This window comes from Trichosurus vulpecula, chromosome 6, assembly GCF_011100635.1.
Source record: "Trichosurus vulpecula isolate mTriVul1 chromosome 6, mTriVul1.pri, whole genome shotgun sequence".
NCBI classification, from domain to species: Eukaryota; Metazoa; Chordata; class Mammalia; order Diprotodontia; family Phalangeridae; genus Trichosurus; species Trichosurus vulpecula.
In genome coordinates, this window is record NC_050578.1 from 51226310 (window position 1) to 51244419 (window position 18110).

At 38.8% G+C, this 18110-nt stretch overlaps 1 protein-coding gene across 1 annotated transcript in view; it reads left to right on the forward strand.

Moving 5' to 3' along the window:
* Positions 1-18110, forward strand: part of TBCK (TBC1 domain containing kinase) — a 267622-nt gene that overhangs the window by 210751 nt on the left and 38761 nt on the right. The window lies entirely within an intron of this gene.

The window sequence follows — 18110 nt, forward strand, 5'->3', positions numbered from 1 at the left end:
AGAAAGGGAAGAAGGGAGAGAACTAAAAAGTAAAGGGACCAAGAAAGGGTTTTTATAGGAGGTGGCCCATAAGCCTTGAAGGAGGCAGCACAGGTGAGGAAGGAGTGCCTTACAAGCATCCATGGACCAGCCTTTGCAGAGGCTCAGAGGAGAGAGATGGAATACTATATTCAGGGAAGAGTAAACAAGCTGCTTGGGTGGAATTTTTTCATTTTTTGTATCCTCAGTACCCTAGCACAGTATATGGCACTTAGGAGACATTTAACAAATGCTTGTTGATTTTATTGATTGATCATTGGCTAAATGAATCCTGGAAAGGAATGTTCTAAGAGATAGCCTCCTGTAGAAGATAGGAGGAGATCAAAGGCCTAATCAGAGAGGTTAGCTTTGGCAGATAGAAGAGCCAGGTCGTCCTGAGAACTGGCATTAAGAAAAAGAAAGTATGGAATTATGTACAAGGGTTTTGAGGTGAAGGGAGAAAAAGGAGCCTTAGATCAGGTACCACCTATTTTCTCCATAGAGCTGGGAGAACAGGGGAGTTAGTGCTTTCAAGTGACTTGAGTAGAAGAGATTTGGAACATCCACTCTAAAAAGTGCAGTGGTCAATCGAGAAAGAATAAAAGGATGTCAAAGATTAACACAGAAAGAGGGTCTGCCCTTTGTTCCCCCTGTGTATTAAAACCCTGATACACATTTTACTTCTCTGAATATTATTGTTTAAAACAAAGTACCTCAAGCCTAGAATTGGCAAGATTTTTATCACTGAATACAAATTAGCTTTCCTGCAGTTCCAGAATTGTGGTGTAATTTAATTCAGCACTCCAGAAGACTATTTTGGGAAGACTGGAAATGATATACTAGGAGAAAAATTACTTATTAGATAGTTTGAGATGGCAAACTCAACAAAACATGATTGGAATTCTTTATTTCCGAGGCAAGAGATTTTGAATTAGTTATGAATGTTTATTGATACTTTCCTGGCTCCGGTGACCTCCATATTTTCTTTTCCTTAACATCTGATCATTATACTGTATGCCATTTTGCATCTCTCTATAACAGTTTGGGATTTGGAAATGAATAATAACTCATATGTATATAGCACTTTAAGATTTGCAGAGCATAAGAACATAGGATCATAAGTCTAAATGTGAAAGGGAACTTAGAAGCCAACTAGTCCAAGCCCTTTGTTTTACAGATAAGGAAACCCAAGAAGTCACACAGTGTCATCCAGGACAGAATTTCAACCAGACTTGAATTCAAATCCTGCTTCAGACACTTACCAGCTGTTTAACCCTGGGCAAGTCACTTAACCTCTATCTGCCTCAGTTTCCTTATATACAAAATGAGGTTAACAATCGCACTGACCTCCCAGGGGTTGTTGTAAGCATCAAATGAGATAATATTTGTAAATGCTTTGCCAACCTTAAAGGACAATATGAACACTAGTTATAATCATTGTCATTTTTGTTAACTTTGCTGCTTCTCATGCAGTTTGCATCCATCATCTCATTTGATTCTCAGCACAGCCCTGGGAGATGTGTTCTGCTATTCTCATTTTACAGATAAGAAGCTGAAGCTCTGAGAGGTCAGGTGACTTGGCCAAACCATCATTAAGCATCAGAGGTGGAATTTGAACCTAAGTCTCCTAACTGCAAGCCTTGCTCTCTTCCAGTCAGTCAGGAAGGATTTATTAAGCACTTGGATGTTCTAGACTTGGTGCTGAGCTCTGAATATACAAAGAAAGGTAGAAACCATGGCCCCTGCCCTCAAGACACTCACATTCTAGCGGGGTTAGTCAACATGCAAACAACTATGTGTGTAAAAGATGTGTCTTTTGTATACTTAGTCATTTACAAAGTACATGAAAGACAATCCTGACAAGAAGGGACTGTAGTGGAAGGCATCAGGAAAGACCTCTTTTGAAAGATCAGATTTGAACTCTTCATTACCTCTAGATACTATATTTAGGGCAAGTAAGTTGAAAATGAAGAATTGATGACTTGCCGCATCAGGAAGCCAAGCACCAGAACCTTCCCAAAGTTGAATGTTCAACTGGATTGAACATTCCTCACTCCCTATCCACTATAGTAATTGAGAGGGGGCAGGAGGTTGTTTTTTTTCTGGATCTGATTTCATTTGTTTAGGGAACACCTGGAATAGAAACTTCTTCCACCAATACAGATCAACAGCAACTTAAGGTCTTTGAAAGTTACCTAGGACATCTAGAGGTTTATTGACATGCCCGTAATCGTGTAACCAGTATGTCAGATGGAAATGTGAACTCCAGTATTCTTGACTGCAAGGCTGCCTCTTTATCTACCACACCATGTGTCAGAGGTTAAATTACTTACCCAGGGTCACATGATCAATATGTTTCAAAGGTAGTTCTTCCCCAAGTCTCACCTCCTGAGGCTAGCTCTGTCCACTATACCCCTTTGCATCTGGTAGATTCTAAGGATTAAATACCAGAAACTAACTGGTAACATGGATTGTATTTTTCTTTTTCTTTTTTTATTGGAGGGAGGATAGATTTTTTTTTGATTGGAAGAAGAGCTAGCAATTATGTTCTGCCCAAAAAGAGGAGGGTCATTAAATGTGCAGAAGAAAGCAAAAGGACACTGAGAAGGAAATACAGACAAGGAGAACATCTTTGAAAATAACATTCATTCATTAAATTTATTATTTATTCAAATGTGTTTACTTATTTTAAAAAGAATAAACCATATATCATTGAGATTCATGAGTTTTACTTATAATCCTATTTTTCTCCTCTATTTCATATATAAAATGTTCTTTTGATGTTTATTAAATTCAGAATTTCTTTAGAAAAGGAAATGTGACCAACACAATAGATTTTAGATTTCTGATCACTCTAAGCAATAAAATGATTTAAAATTGAAAAAAAATTGCTCCATTTCTGAATAGAAGAGTAAGATAGATTTTGATTGTTAATTACTTTATCCTTTATCTGGCTTGGGTTTACCTTGAAGTACAGGCTTTGAAAGCCAGGGCTGTCAGCCCAGTACACTACACTTTTAGTCAAATATTACACATAAATATGTATGGTATCTTTAACATGTTAGAATATGCCAAGAATTTATAGTATGAGTAACCTTATGACTTGGCAGGGGAGTAAGAAGAAAACAAGGTAAATAAGCTTTGGGAGGACTAATACAAAAAAGTCAGTCTTGGCCATTCTCTCTTTGCTATAGTAAAAAGGAAAGCATCTTAAAAATCAGAAAGATTTTAAGCCATCAAAGAATTCTGAATGGTCCTGATTAGTTGAAAGGAAAATTATAGTTACTACTCATAAGAATGAGTCACTATAATTTTTCCTTTTGGAGTGTTTGGTAACTTCTTAGTTCTTTATACCAGTTAGTTGCTTGTTATTGAATTCTTAATTAGATGGGATAAGGATAGGGACCATACTTGTGAAATCATCCTGGGAAAGGAAACTTCCTTCTTGGGAAGGTAATAGATCATCGAGGTTAAATTATTTGGCCAGTGTTATACGGAGAGTATGTTACAAAAGTGGATCATTCTTCCTGGCTTTGAAGTCAGCTGCCTCTCTAGTATGCCTCTACACTGTGTGATATTATCATATTATTATTATTATTATTATTTACAATATTATTGCAATTTCAGTTAAGTAAGATTGTAGGATTTAACCACAAAGCCTATAGCTCTGCCATTTGTTTCATTCTGTAGGACTGTTAAAGGAGATTAATTCCATATTGATATACCAAAAACACTTCAAAACTGTTCAGATAACTTCATATCAAACTATGGCCAGAGATGCCAAGGAATACTCTTGCAAACCTCTGCTCATTTCATAACAGGATGCATAATAGTGAAGTGTAGCAGGTATTGGATTTCAGCTTGACATTAGTCACTGGAACATTTTAAAGATTAAATTAACCAAAAGAATTATTGTCTGGAACTCATTTATCAAACTTTCCCTTTCTTGCCTTGGAACTTTTAGCTGTGTAAAACCAATATTAAGCATTGGTAAAGTATTAAATATACAATGTATTTTTAAAGGACAAGAACTTTAAAATAGTAGTATGAAATCTCAAATGAATATGATAGTGATTTACCTGTTTTATTATATCATGTATCATTAGACTATAGTTAAAATTATTATGTTTTTTATACAGACAATGTCAATGTCAGACATTCTTCTTGTGTGAATAAAAATCTGCTAGAACTTGTCATAATCCAATATTTGTTGTCGTAATTAAAATGTTGTTATAATCAAAATAAATTTTTTTCATCTGGATTGGGGTTAGCATAAAAATTGAAATCTGATAAAATTCAAGAAAGGAAAATTCCTTTGTCCCCTAAATTCCTGTAGTTTCAACAGGAATGTGTGGTTAGTACACACTAACCAATTTGACTTTGTTGAAAGGGAATGGCTGAATTTATCAGTCACCATTCTCTTGTCATAGGTGCTTTGCCTCCAGCTAAAAGTTAGTGACAATTGTCCAAGCAGTTCCTCAAAGTGTAGTTCAGGAATTACTCTAGCTTTAGGGCTGGTTGTCTAAGTTCTAGACACTTAGCCTCCCCGACCTCCCTAAAATCAGGATCCCATGACGGGTTTACAGAGAAACTTGAAATATTTGCATCTGCACAAGGTAGTAATTGTAATGCTCCTGTGCCATAATATTCTCTTAAGTATTTGTAGGATGTTTTCTGGTGTATTAAAATAAATGCCTGGGGGACAGAAGATCATCTTTGCCCTTTTATAAGATTTAAACAATCTCCATGTTGACAACAGAGAGTTTGAACATTCCTTTCCTTCGTACACCCTGATCACATTAGAGATTGTTTGCTGTTAAGTGGAATTAGCTGTAAATACCAAAGAATAGAAAGAATCCTCACAGACACATTTCTCTCGAGTACCATGCTCCCTGTTATCCATGTTCAAAATCTCAGCATCATCCTCAGCTATTCGTTCTTCCTCATCCCCTATAACCAAACATTTGCCAAGTCTTGACAAATCTCCAGTCTTATCTCTTATATTCAAGGTCTTCTCCCCAGTCACATACCTACTACTCCTAAGCCAGACCCTTATCACTTCTCACTCTTAAAAGCTTCTGATTGGTCACTGTTCTACCAAAATATTCTTCCTAAAACACAAGTCTGATCATATCACTACGCTGCTCGAAAATCTTCAGTGGGTCCTCATTTTTTTGTTGTTGAGTCATTTCAGTCATGTCTGACCTTTCATGACCCCATTTGGGGTTTTCTTGGCAGAGATACTGGAGTGGTTTGCCATTTCCTTCTCCATCTCATTTTACAAATAAGACAACTGAGGCAAACTTGGTTAAGTAACTTGCCCAGGGTCACACAGCTAGTAAGTGTCGGAGGCCTTCTTTGAACTCAGAAAGATAAGTGTTCCTGACTCCAGGCCCAGTGCTCTGTCCACTGCACCACCTAGTTGCCCTATTTAGGGTCCTCATTGCTTAGAGGATAAAATAAAACTTCACCCTTCCATTCTAGGCTCTCTGCCATCTGACCACCATCTACCTTCCAGCCATATTTTATACTACTGCCATTTACTCTAGGTTCAGAACTGGCCATCCCCCACACCTGTAATGAACTTTCTCTTCACTATTACCTCCTAAAATACTTTACCTTTGAGTTCCACTTCTTACACAAAGCTTTTCCTCATCCCCTCAGCCAAGATGTTAAAGTACTCTCCCCTCTCAGATTACTTTTTATTTCATTTTCTGTCAATATATTATAATCTGTCAATTGGATATAAGTTCCTTGAGAGCAGGGAGTATTTTTAATGTTATCTCTTTATTCTCATTATTTGGTATAGTACCTGTATATGGTAGGCACTGAACTGAATTCACCTCGGGATGAATAGTCGATAATGATGATCATAATCCACAGAATATTCAGTATAAAAGAATAATAGTAGTATGGTGAATAGCCTTAGGACCACGCTTCTTGAACTCCATCAAAAAAAGATAAGAACAAAATGATATTAACAAAACCGACTGAAGTATTGTCCACAATGACCCAAACATAACATTGATCCATGAAAACTTAAGAATGATATTTTTGATTGCCATCCCAAATACATTCTCCAACCTTCATAGAAAAAAATTCAAACTATAGAGTCCTACTAGAAATAGGGATAAGGACTAGACTTTCCTAAGGAGACATCTTCCATCAGTGGAAGTTGTCGCCTTCTCTACAACCTACAGTCTTGGACAGGTGCCTAGAAAACAGATGTTAAATGACTTGTAAGTGTCACACAGCCAACATGTGTCAGAAGTGGGACTTGAAGCCAGGTTTTCCTGAGTATGAGGACAGCTCACTATCCTCTATGTCTCTAGTATGATGAATTATGAAGTAATTCCTTCTTTAAAAAGGTCTTTTCACCATCTAATTATATGTTACATAGAGGTGATGATCTCAGAATGCAGGTTTAATAGTATGAGACTTTAAATTGTGGCTCAGGTATGATAACATTGTCACTTACATTTTTGTTGGCAAAATTTAGGGCTACCTTAAGTATTCTCCAAAGTTTAGCCAACAAGCACTTCTCATTGCATTTTTTTGTGTATTTTATGAAAAAAAAGGAGAAACACTAATCAATTTAGATGTAGGTTAAAGAGAAAAAGCAGAGGGGAGTTTTCCAAATGAAGCATTTCATTTAACCACTAAAATGAATAGTTTCTATTTAAATGTTTATCTTATCTCCTATTATGCTGCTCTTTTTCATGCTTGTGGAAGGTCTTTCTCCTTATGTAGGTGAATAGTTTGGTTGCTGAAAAGAGCGGAAAAAGAACTCTCATGTAACAAGAAAGGATGAAATCAACTTGGGAAGAATTCAACTTATCTCAGATAAAATGAGTAGGAAAGGTAAAGACTATTAACAAGACTGAAGAGAAAACTGCCCTTCAGATGAATGTACTATTAGGATCAGTGTTTGAAAACAAATAAGTGACTGAAGTAATGATGAGTAGAGGAGACATCATTGTCCGTCAGCCCAGTTGCAGATGACTTTTTAGGGTTTTAAAAGTCCTAACTTATCCATAAATATCAGTATATAAATATTAATAAATATCAGTAAATAAAACAATTTCTTGGGAGACTATGGGAAATTAAGAATTTGGGGGTTCGTGCCTTTTGAGTGGTACCTTATAAGGTAAAGATGAATTACCAACCACCAGAAGACTCTGATTTGAGGAATTGAGAGTGTAAAAGTTTTTTTTTTTTTTAAATCCTCAAAGCAATTGTCAGGAGAGTGAGCTGACAGAAAGGTTTCAGCTTCTTTAGTGAAAGCCGGCTCACAGGAAGGGGGTCTTTGTTTTCCTCTTTAATTAAATAAAAGGAAGTTCACTAAAAGAGAGCTGAATCAAGTTGTTTGAGCCCCTTGCCTTTCATTGCCATCTATAACTTGAGAAAATGGAAGCCTCTCAGGAGGATCTAGTTGCTTTCTATTGCCCTCTTTGGTTTGAGAAAGAGAAACAGGGGGAAAAAAAGGTTTTGCATCTATTTTGCTGTGAGAGGAAATTTGACTGTCAGAGAGACAGTTCTGATGTTGTTCAATCGTTTCAGCCATGTCCAACTCTTCATGACCCCATTTGGAGGTTTCCTTGGCAAAGATTTGTTTCTTGGCAAAGAATGGTTTACCATTTCCTTTTCTGGCTCATTTTATAGATGAGGAACTAAGGCAAACAGGGTTAAGTGACTTGCCCAGGGTCACACAACTAGGAGTGTTTGAGACTAGATTTGAACTTAGGTCTTCCTGACTGGGGCCCTGGTGCTCTATCCAGTGTGCCACCTAACTGCCTCTGAGAGACAATGCAGAATTCTGTTGAGTGAAGACCTAGCTGGGCTTGCCTGCAACTCCCAGAGAGCCTGCTTGAGGATCTTTTGGGTTCCCAGGCTTGAGGGAACTACTCATCACTAAGCTAACACTTGGTGCTGTGTCCTGTTAAGGGTGGCTGCGAGTTAAAAGAGCTTGTCATTACTTCATCAGTTCAAGAATAGCAAAGGCGGGGCTTTGCCCAGCAGGAGAATGGTAAGGACTAGAAGGGAAACAGCTAGGGGAAAGATGAATTCATGCTGCCAGTTGTGCTTGAAGGGAACCAGGGCATCAAGATTGGCAGTCCAGAATTGTGAGTTTCCCTGAGCTCATGAGTTCTTCCACTCACTCATTTCCTTAATAAGTTTTGTAAGTGTTTCCAGCTGTCTTAGAGGGGCACGTGCACCTACTGGGACCCTGAGACAGTTGAGTTGCAGCCACAGCCACGTAGCAGTGGCCTTTGCCTCTGGACCCCATAGCAGCCAGTGTGAGAGCAAGGTAGCAGTGAGCCGACCCAGAGAGGGAGAATTTGGGGGTGCAGGTTGCACCACATTCTACAGGCTGTCCTTGACTCCATAAAAGCTTGCCCTAGTCTCTTTTACATGGTCTTTCACTGGCTCTTTTCTGTTTTGTTAACTCCCCGTAAGAGTCATTTGGATCTTCCTGTTTCACTTTATCTAATGTTACTCTACAGGTTTTTCCATGCCAAATCCCAGGTCTTGCATTTTGCTGATTAAGACACACCTATTAGTTATTGTTTTTAGTGCTGTGTGTGTTTTTTTTTTAGAATTGAACAGCCAAGAATGTTCTATAGAAGAACTGGTTTGATTTTTGTTTTGTTTTTTTTTACCTTTGAATGATCCAGAGCTCTGTAATTATCTGTATTTAAAAACAGCTGACTTATGATAGAGAAACAACTTTTTAAAAAAAATATTTACCTCCTGCCTGAGACGTAACAATAGTGTAGTCCTCTGCCATGTCTGTAAGTGAAGGTTGTCTCTGTGGACTTGAGGGCTATGACTAAGAAAGCATCGTTGAGTTACAGCATTCATCTTTTTAGTAAGCCTAACCTCTAATCCCCCTCCCCTTTAAAAACAAAAAAGTTATTTTGACTGACAGCACTATAATCAGCCAAACAGAATGACTCACAATAGAATGTTTAGGTACTGCAAATCAGAGAATCTGAGATTTCTTAGTGGTTTGGAGGGACTTTTGGAGTCAACTTGGAGTCCTCTTGTCCAACCCCCTCCTGTTAGAGATGAGGAAACTGAGACCCATTGAGGTTGTGATTTGCCCAAGGTCCTATCTATACTCGGTCAACTAACATTTAGTAAGCACCTACTATGTGCCAGGCACTGTATTATGGTTGTTAATAGCAGAATCAGAATTCAAACTTAAGCCCTGTGACTAAGTTCAAGTACCCTTTCCAATGAACCACACTGACTCCCATACAAAGATAATATTTCTGAAATTATTAAATTAAAAAAAAAATATTTCTGAAATTAATGGGAAAATAAAGAGCTTTTGTATCCCCTATTTATTTGAACTAGACAATCCTGTTTTAAATGTGTCATAACATGGAAGACAGGAAAAGAGAGCACAGTTTTCAACTGCATTGGGAAAGATTTAGGTCAGACCTTAGGAAGAACTCTATGACTCTAGGAATTTTGAGATACTATAGTAGATCCTTATGTAGTCTTTTATGAAGAGTTTTTCAGTTGATCAAGAAGCACTTACACTAAGCACTTACTATATGTCCAGCACTGTGCTAAGCCCTGGAGGACAACATGAAAACAGCCCTGCCCTCAGAAAGTTTCCATTCTAATGAAGGAAACTACCAGGACCTGTTTAGGTATTTACAGGATAGATATATTTAAAAGTAGATACTGGGGCACAGTGAAAAAAGCACCAGCCCTGGAGTCAGCAGTTCAAATCTGTCCTCAGATACTTAACACTAGCTGTGTGACCTTAGGCAAGTCACTTAACCCCAATTGCCTTACCTTCCCCCCCCCAAAAAAAAAGTAGATACACAATTACTTGAGAGGGAAAGATACTAGCCATTGGTAGGCCCTTGAAAGTCTTGCAGACAGGGGGACTAGAACTTAGTCTTGAAGGAATCCAGGGAAACTAAGTGAAGATGAGGACAGAGAGGCTCCTAGTTACAAGAGACAGCCAGTACCAAGGCATTGAGATGGGACTGGAGCTTCATGGGTGAGAAACAGCAAAAAGGTCAGTGTGACTGCTTTTTAGGATGCTTAGAGTAATGTGTGAGAAGAATGGAAAGACAGGGAAGGGCCAGGTTGTAGAGAACTTTGTGTTTGTCCTTGGTTCTCAAGGAGGACCGTGACATCAGAGAGACGATGACATGACTTGCAGTGGACTTTGATCTGAGTGAGGGAGGACTATGCAAGGTCACCGGCCTCACTTACTCCTCCAGAGCCATCTGGGTCCAGTGGCCAGATATTCACTGGGAGGACTGGAGATGGCCCAGGATGCATTGGGAGACCCTGGCCCTTTTAGGCTAAGGTCTTTTCAGGTTCTCACTTTGAGTGAGGTAATGCCCATTCAGTGAATAGGGCTCTTTCAGGAGTCAAGGAATGGCCCCTTTAATCAAAACTCAAAAGAAAAACAAACGGGGAGGGGAAGACCCTCAGGGTTCCCGGCCAAAAGAGAAACCCAGCCTTAAATCCAATTCACTGTGGAGCTCATAGATTGGACAATAGATCCCTGCCCCCCTAGCACTGAGTGAATGTAAGAATAAATAGTAGACAGCTTTAGATACCAAATAGAAGAGTTTATATAGGGTGTCCCAAAAGTCATAGTGCAGTTTTAAGTTTTTAATAATTTTGGGATACCTACAGGTAATAGTGAGCCGCTAAAGTTTTTTGGGCTACTAGGTGGTAAAGTGGATAGAGCACAGGCCCTGGAGGCAAGAGGACCCAATCAAATCAAATCAGGCCTCAGACACTTACTAGCTGGGTGACCCTGGGCAAGTCACTTAACCTTGGTTGCCCTAGTTCCTCATCTGTAAAATGAGCTGGGGAAGGAAATGGCAAACCGCTCCAGAATCTCTGCCAAGAAAACCCCAAATGAGGTCACAAAAAGCCAGACACAACTGAAACAACTCAACAACAAAGTTTGGTTAGATTGTGGGGTTGGGGAGGGTCGTGTCATCAGACATGTGATTTAGGAAAACGGCTTTGGCAGCTTTTGTGGAAGTCAGATTGGGGCAGAAAGACCAATTAGGAGGCTCTTTCAGAAATCTGAACAAAATGGCAGTGAAGGTCTGAACCAAGAGAGATTTATAAGTAGAGACAGACTAAATGCAAGAGACATTGTGAAGGTAGATTCACAAACATTGGACAACTGATTGGACGTCAAAAGGGGGAAAAGGCAGGAGAGAGAAGAGCCCAGGACAACTCTGGTGGGAAAAAAAAGTCACTAATGTTAGGCTTCCTTGTTTTCTGCTGCCTTTCTCTTATGAGCTAGTAAAACTGATAACCAGACTTGGTAAAATTATGTCGAAAATTCTGTTCAATAGAGTGAAATTGAGAAGGGCTGTTTTGGAAGGTGCTTGAGCTCCAAGGCATGGACTCATTGAGGACATCTACTTTGCCTCTTCAGAAGACCTGTTTTGCAAGCCCCAGCCCACTCTAGCCCCTCAGTAAATTCCAATGGCTCCCTTTACCTCCAGGATCAAATATAAAATTTCCTGCTTGGCCTTCGAAGCCCTTTATAACCAGTCTCTTCCTACTTTGCAGTCTTCTTATGAGTTACTCTCTTCCACATACTCAATAATCCTGACATATTGGCCTCCTCACCAAACGAGACACTTTTTTCTTCCAAAACCTGCATTTTCACCAGCTGTCCCTCATGCCTGGACCTCTTTCCCTCACCTTTATCTCCTGGCTTCCTTCAAGTCTCAGCTAAAATCCTACCTTCTACAAGAAACCTTTCCCAGTCCTCCTTAATGTTAGAGCCTTCCCTCTGAAACTAGTCCCCAGTTTATCCTGGATTTATCCTGTTTGTACATAATTATTTGCATATTGCATCCCGTATTAGAATACATTATTATGCTGCTCTTAGAGAGAAGAGACCATTAGGGACAGGAGGGTAGATGGCCTTTTTTTTTTTAATCCCCAGAACTCATTACAGTGCTTAGCAGATAGTAGGTGCTTAGTAAATGCTTGTTGATTTGAATTGACCCAAGTTCACCAAACAAAGCGAAAAAGAGTTAGAAATTGCACCTCTATACTCTCATTACCAACCTTGTGTTCACACTTCTCAGTTGTGGTGATTTTAGTTTCCTGGTGAAAAAAAAAATGTGCCAATATGATCTTGCTAAAACTTTCCTTGATATTCTTGGGAACTATGTCAGAGCCATTCTCCCCAACAAAAGACTACTTTTTATATTAAGCTTGACTTTTAGTTAGATACCTTAATGTATCTAGAGATTCATTCCAATGCACCCACTTTAATTCTAGGATCACATTTATCAGTAACCCAGACCAAGTTCGTATTAGAGAATGACAGTGAAAGAAGTGGAATGATGGGAATCCCGAGCCAAACTAGCTCCTATCTGTATGGGCCCTGAACCATGCTTTGTATTAGAACTACAGACGGAAGCCACTCATTAAGATGCATTTCCAGAGTTGTACTAAGATCACCATGAGCATTGGCCTATGTACAAAAGAATCCATTCATTTGAAACTCCAGTCAAACCACAGGGAAAAGATGTAACATAGTGTAGAAGTAGTAATAAGTGTGTTTTGTTGTTATTCTTCTAAATAGAATTTATGCAGTGGGAAGTAAGAGAGTTTTCTCCAACTATCTAATAAAAAGAAGGCAAGATTCTATAGTTTTAACTTACATAAGCATTTTCTTAATAAAGCAAAGTAAGATAATTTGCCCCAAATCTACTTCACCATTCCCAAAGGAAAAGGCATGCATTGTATTAAAGTTTGACTCTAATAAAAACTTTCAAAACTTCTGAATTTGTCAATAGACGCTCACTTCTTACAGGGCAATAATCCTGTGCCCAAGAAACTCCTCTCTTCCGTTGGATTTGATTTTAATCGCCTCTAAGGTGTCTTTATTAAATCGAACTAAGTTATTAAAAATCAGAGAGACACTTTTAGCCAAATCCTCCTTTTCCTCTCTACCTACTCCCTGGACCAGGCTCTCCAGCACACTGAAAGGGTCAAGAAACCAACTACTAAAAGCAGGTATGGGGAAATCAAAATGACTCCATTTTGTTTTCATAAACTTGCAACTGCCTCTGAAAGCCAGAGCAAAATGCTGGGGAGAGATTATAGCTTAATGGAAAACTAGATGGAACTTCTGATTGGGGGGCCTCTTCTAATGCCAAAGCACTTTCATCTTTTTGCAGCTCAGCTTTTAATTTCAGAATACTTAAGTAGCCTTAATTCCTAATATTAAAAAAATTAAAACTCCCAATGCCAGGGTTTTTTTTTTTAAATTATTATTAAGAGCCATAAAGCCATAAGGCTTAGCAAGCACCATTTCCATTTAAAAGTTAATGGGGTGAGAAGAACAAGTGTTTTAACAGCCAGGAATTTAGGGTGTAGTCAAGGAAACTCAGAAGATGAGAACCGGGCATCACACTGCAGCTCAAATAATATTTTTTTAAGGATGCTTAGTAAGCAATTTGCATGGAATACATCCACACCTGACTTCAATTTCTAAAGTAGCCCTCTGCAATGGAATTGGAGAAACCAGAGGGAAGCAGTTAACAAGGGTCATTGGCACCTGGTCAGGAAATGCTTGAAAACTGATTAAATGGTTCTAAAAAACATTTTCTATTTACACTTTTTTTTATCACAACTAGGTGCCTTTGTCAGCTCCCTATCAAGAAGATCTCAAAATGTGAAGAAAAATTTGGTTTTGTTCTTGTTTGTTTGTTTGTTTTGTGTGGGGGTCGTTGTTTTGTTTTATTTTTCAGTTTGGCAGTTGCAAAGAATCTTTCACCCTGCTAAATAGTCCAAGGAATAAAAGAAAAACCTTTTCTTTTGATTTAGTCTGATGTCTTCTAATGGTTTTTCTGTTGGTTTTGAGATCCATAATACTTATGTAATACTCTCTAACTCTTAGGTATTTACACAAACTAAAAGACCTTATTTTCACATCCAATATTTTTCTGACCATATTTATTTATTGACTCTTTAAATCCCTGATTCGTTTAAATCTGGCCATATTTCTTATTACATAGCTTTTAATTGTTCTATATAGTTTATTGCAATGACAAGAACTATTTCCTTTAATTAGTGTGTGTGTATATATATGTATATATGTACATATATATGTGTGTATATATATATATATATACACACATATATATATGTATGTGTATATATATATATGGAGTTCTGGCACAATTTCCCCATATCACCTGAAGTATATTTTAATGGCACAGCAATGCTCAGACTCAAAAAAAAGTAAACCGTGCTTAAAAGGGTTATTTTTAAGGCCATGGAGTACGTTCTCATAGAATAATCTGCTTAATTTCTTTCTGGCACATGTTGGCAGTTTATTTTCGAGCCTGTAGTAGAGCTGAAGGGATGCTTCCTTCCTGCAAATTAGAAGAAAAACAAAAGGTATAAATGGAAATGATAGGACAAATGGAGACTGCAGTTTGGTGTTCTTCGCTCTTTTCAGAATTTGCTTCCATACTTCATGTTGATTAGCAACTCAGAGTTGAATTCCCACTGCATGCCTAATAAGTAATTACCTTTTAAAATAATATGGGGGGAAAGGTTATTTACTTTTTAAAGAATGGTAGGAAACTAAAGGAGTAAGCATTATAATTTAATATTTCTGCTACTTTTAGAGTGGTGGGTAGGAACAGAATTTTGTGACCAAATTATAAACCCATATGTCAAGTGGCACCTGTTTCAGTGTCAATGGCCCTTTCCAGCTAGCATTTAGTATTAATGAACATTTGTAGGAAAATTCAGTCTGTCCTGGGGATTCAATGGAAGTCAGTATTTCAGTGGATTAAGGTTAGGTTTCTGTAGGTTTATGGCTACGGTTAGGGTCAGACTTCACTTCTTCCCAACCCACAGTGTGTCTCAGTCTCTGTTCTCCTCTTCCCTCTTCTTTCTGTGTCACAAATAGATGGAGGACCTTTGGCCCTGATTCCCAGGCCTGCACTTCAATAGCAATGCTACTACTGATTCATTAACGGATTCTTTCACCTAGGGAAGAGGGTGGTTGGTGCCTGCTGCAGCAATTAGGAACTTCCAATACTTTACTGATATTGCCTTAGGAAAAGAGCATATCCTTTTTTTCACTCCCAACCCACCACCACCACCCGCTTTCAAAGGAGTGGATAAAGGCATAGGCTAAGAAATCTCAGAGAATAGTCTACTAATTGAGCAAAACTTTAGGTGTATAATGCATGTAAATTGTATGAGTATATGCCTGTGCATGTGAAAATAAAAAAACGAGGAACAGATAATCTTAAATCACAGACATGTTATACATTCTAAATACTCTAGATTCTATCAAGTTTCATCTTTAATTTTCTTGTGGGTGATTTCCCCTGCTTCAGGAGAGTTTTTCAGTCACTGGTAACTAGAGCGTCAAGTGAAACACTACATTATTTTGCTTTTTTATCTTTAAATTATCTACTTAATTTTTTTTACCTATTTATTAGAAATTGTTTCACTTGATACACCTAGCCTTTATTCACACAAAGGGAGGATTTGTTGTTCAGTCGGATCTGACTCTTCGTGATGCCATTTGGGTTTTCTTGACCAAGATACTGGAATAGTTTGCCATCTCTCCAGCTCATTTTACAAATGAGGAAACTGTGGCAAACTGAGTGAAGTAACTTACCCAGGGTCACACAGCCAGTAAGTGTCTGAAGCCAGATTTGAACTCACAAAGATTTCTGAACCCAGAACTAGTACTCTATCCACAGCCCCAAATAACTGCCCAAAGGGAGGATTAGAAAGACCAAGACATCCTTCTGTCTCTTACTTGTGCCGAAGCTTGGAAGTAGACAGAATGAGTCATCGAAAAGGGCTGTGTAGGATGGAGAGTATAATAACAGCATGGGAAGGGGCTGTAGAGTTCATCTAGACCAATAATTCTTAACCTGAGGTCTGGGAAGTTAGGAAAAAAATTACATCTTTCACTTCACTGAACTCTAATTGAAATTTAGCATTTCCTTAACTACTTAAAAACATAATTCTGACAAGTCCATAGGCTTCACCAGACTGCCAGAGGAGTCTACAGCACATACACACACACACACACACACAGGTTAAGAATCTATGGTGTAGAGAGTAAAAATAGAGTCAAATGAAAGCTTAAGAACTCCTCCTCTAGTTTACAGATAGGGAAACTGAGGCTCCCCTCAGATGACACAGGTATCAAGGAAGCAATCCCAGGATTTTATCCCGAGTTCTTTCTTAGACTCCAAATGCTTATTCCATCACTCTATAACTCTCATTTCAATTGACAAGTTAATGAGGCGAGGCCAGCTCTACAAGTATTCCTTGGGCTCAAGGACAGTGTCTTAGCTGGAGGTGTATCCCCTGTTGTACTTAGTATGGTACTATCCACAGAGCAGACACTACATAAATATGTGATGAATGAATTGATGACTGAATGAGTGAACAAACATATAAGAAAACTGAATTAACGCTTTGCTTCAAGTGCATTAATGTATAAGACCATTTAGGAGGAATAATTCCAACACTAGAGCCCTAATCTCCATAGTGTACAAATCATATCCTATATTAAATTACTAATTTTTTCTTCCAGGCTATTTGGTCTAAAGGTTAATAGGCTAATTAAATTCAATACACACAAATTAAGTACCTATTTTGTACAAAGTTTAATGCTGGACATTGCTGGTGGAGATAAATAGGGAAGAGGAAGCTTTCTTCCCTCCCCACAGGAGCTTACAATCTAATTGCAGAGGAAAAACATGGACAAATGACTGGGAAACAAGGGAGAATGCTGTAGGTACAAAGGAAAGAGCACTCTTAGGTACGTGTTGTAGGAAGCAGGAAGGACTTAGGAAGGCTGCACAATGGGAGGACCACCTGGAGGTAGATCTTAAAAGGGGGGGATTTTGTCAGATAGAGAGATGGAGAAGGGCTAGGGAAAGTCCACTGTAGGCATGAGGGGGAGGGGGAGCAAGGCACACCGTGAGAAAGAAACAGAAGGCAAGACAAGGATAGGGATTATAAATCCAGTTTCCATAGAATGTATGAGATGGAGGCATGTGAAATAAGCTTAGAAGGGGCAGGTAGATGGCACAGTGAGTAGAGCACTAGCCCTGGAGTAAGGAGGACCTGAGTTCAAATCTGGCCTCAGACACTTTCTAGCTGTGTGACCCTGGGTAAGTCACTTAACCTTGATTGCCTCCTCCCTCCAGCCCCCCCAAAAAGAAAGAAGCTTAGAAAGGTAGACTGATACCAGATAGGAGAGAGCCCTGAATACTAGGATAAGGAATTTGTGTTTTTGAAGCTGAAATATGGTGATGTAATATAATTAATATAATATGATATATATCATGTCACATGATATAATTAATATAATACAATATGGGAATCTATGTCTTGCAGGGGATAGAGCAGTGGGCTTGGAATCAGAAAAACTCCCCTTCATGAGTTCATATCTGGCTTCAGATACTTATTAGCTGTGTGTTTGCCTCAGTTTCCTCATCTGTAAGATGAACTAGAGAAGGAAATGGCAAACTGCTCCAGTATCTTTGCCAAGAAATCCCAGATGGGTCATGAAGAGTCAGACTAGACATTGGGGAGCAAGTAAAGGATTTTTAGTAGAACAGCGTGAAATGTGGAAGATTTACTGAGGCACAAATGTGAAGGATGGATTGGCAAAGGGATAGAGTGATAACAAGAGCGACCATTAGGAGGCTAATGATAGTTTCTATGGAAACAAAATGAAGACCTGAACCGGGACTACGGCAGTGGGAAGGAAGGGAGGAGAACGTGAGAAATGTTGCAGAGGTGAATAGACACAGTTAGCAACAGACTGATTGCGTGCAGTAAGAGAGGCGAAGGACTGGTCAGCCAGGATAACCGGGATAGTGAAGGGCCCATGAACGGAGGGGAGGGGCAGCTTTTGGCAGGGAAGGAGATAAGGAGTTAGTACTGACTCCTTTCCTTTGTGGGCTGTGCTTGGGTGACAGCTGAGATCCTTTTCAATTCTAAAAATTCTATCATTTTGAGAGCTAATGATGATGCTAAGGGTGCCTTATTGGGCCTCTGCTATAAGCAGAGATGGA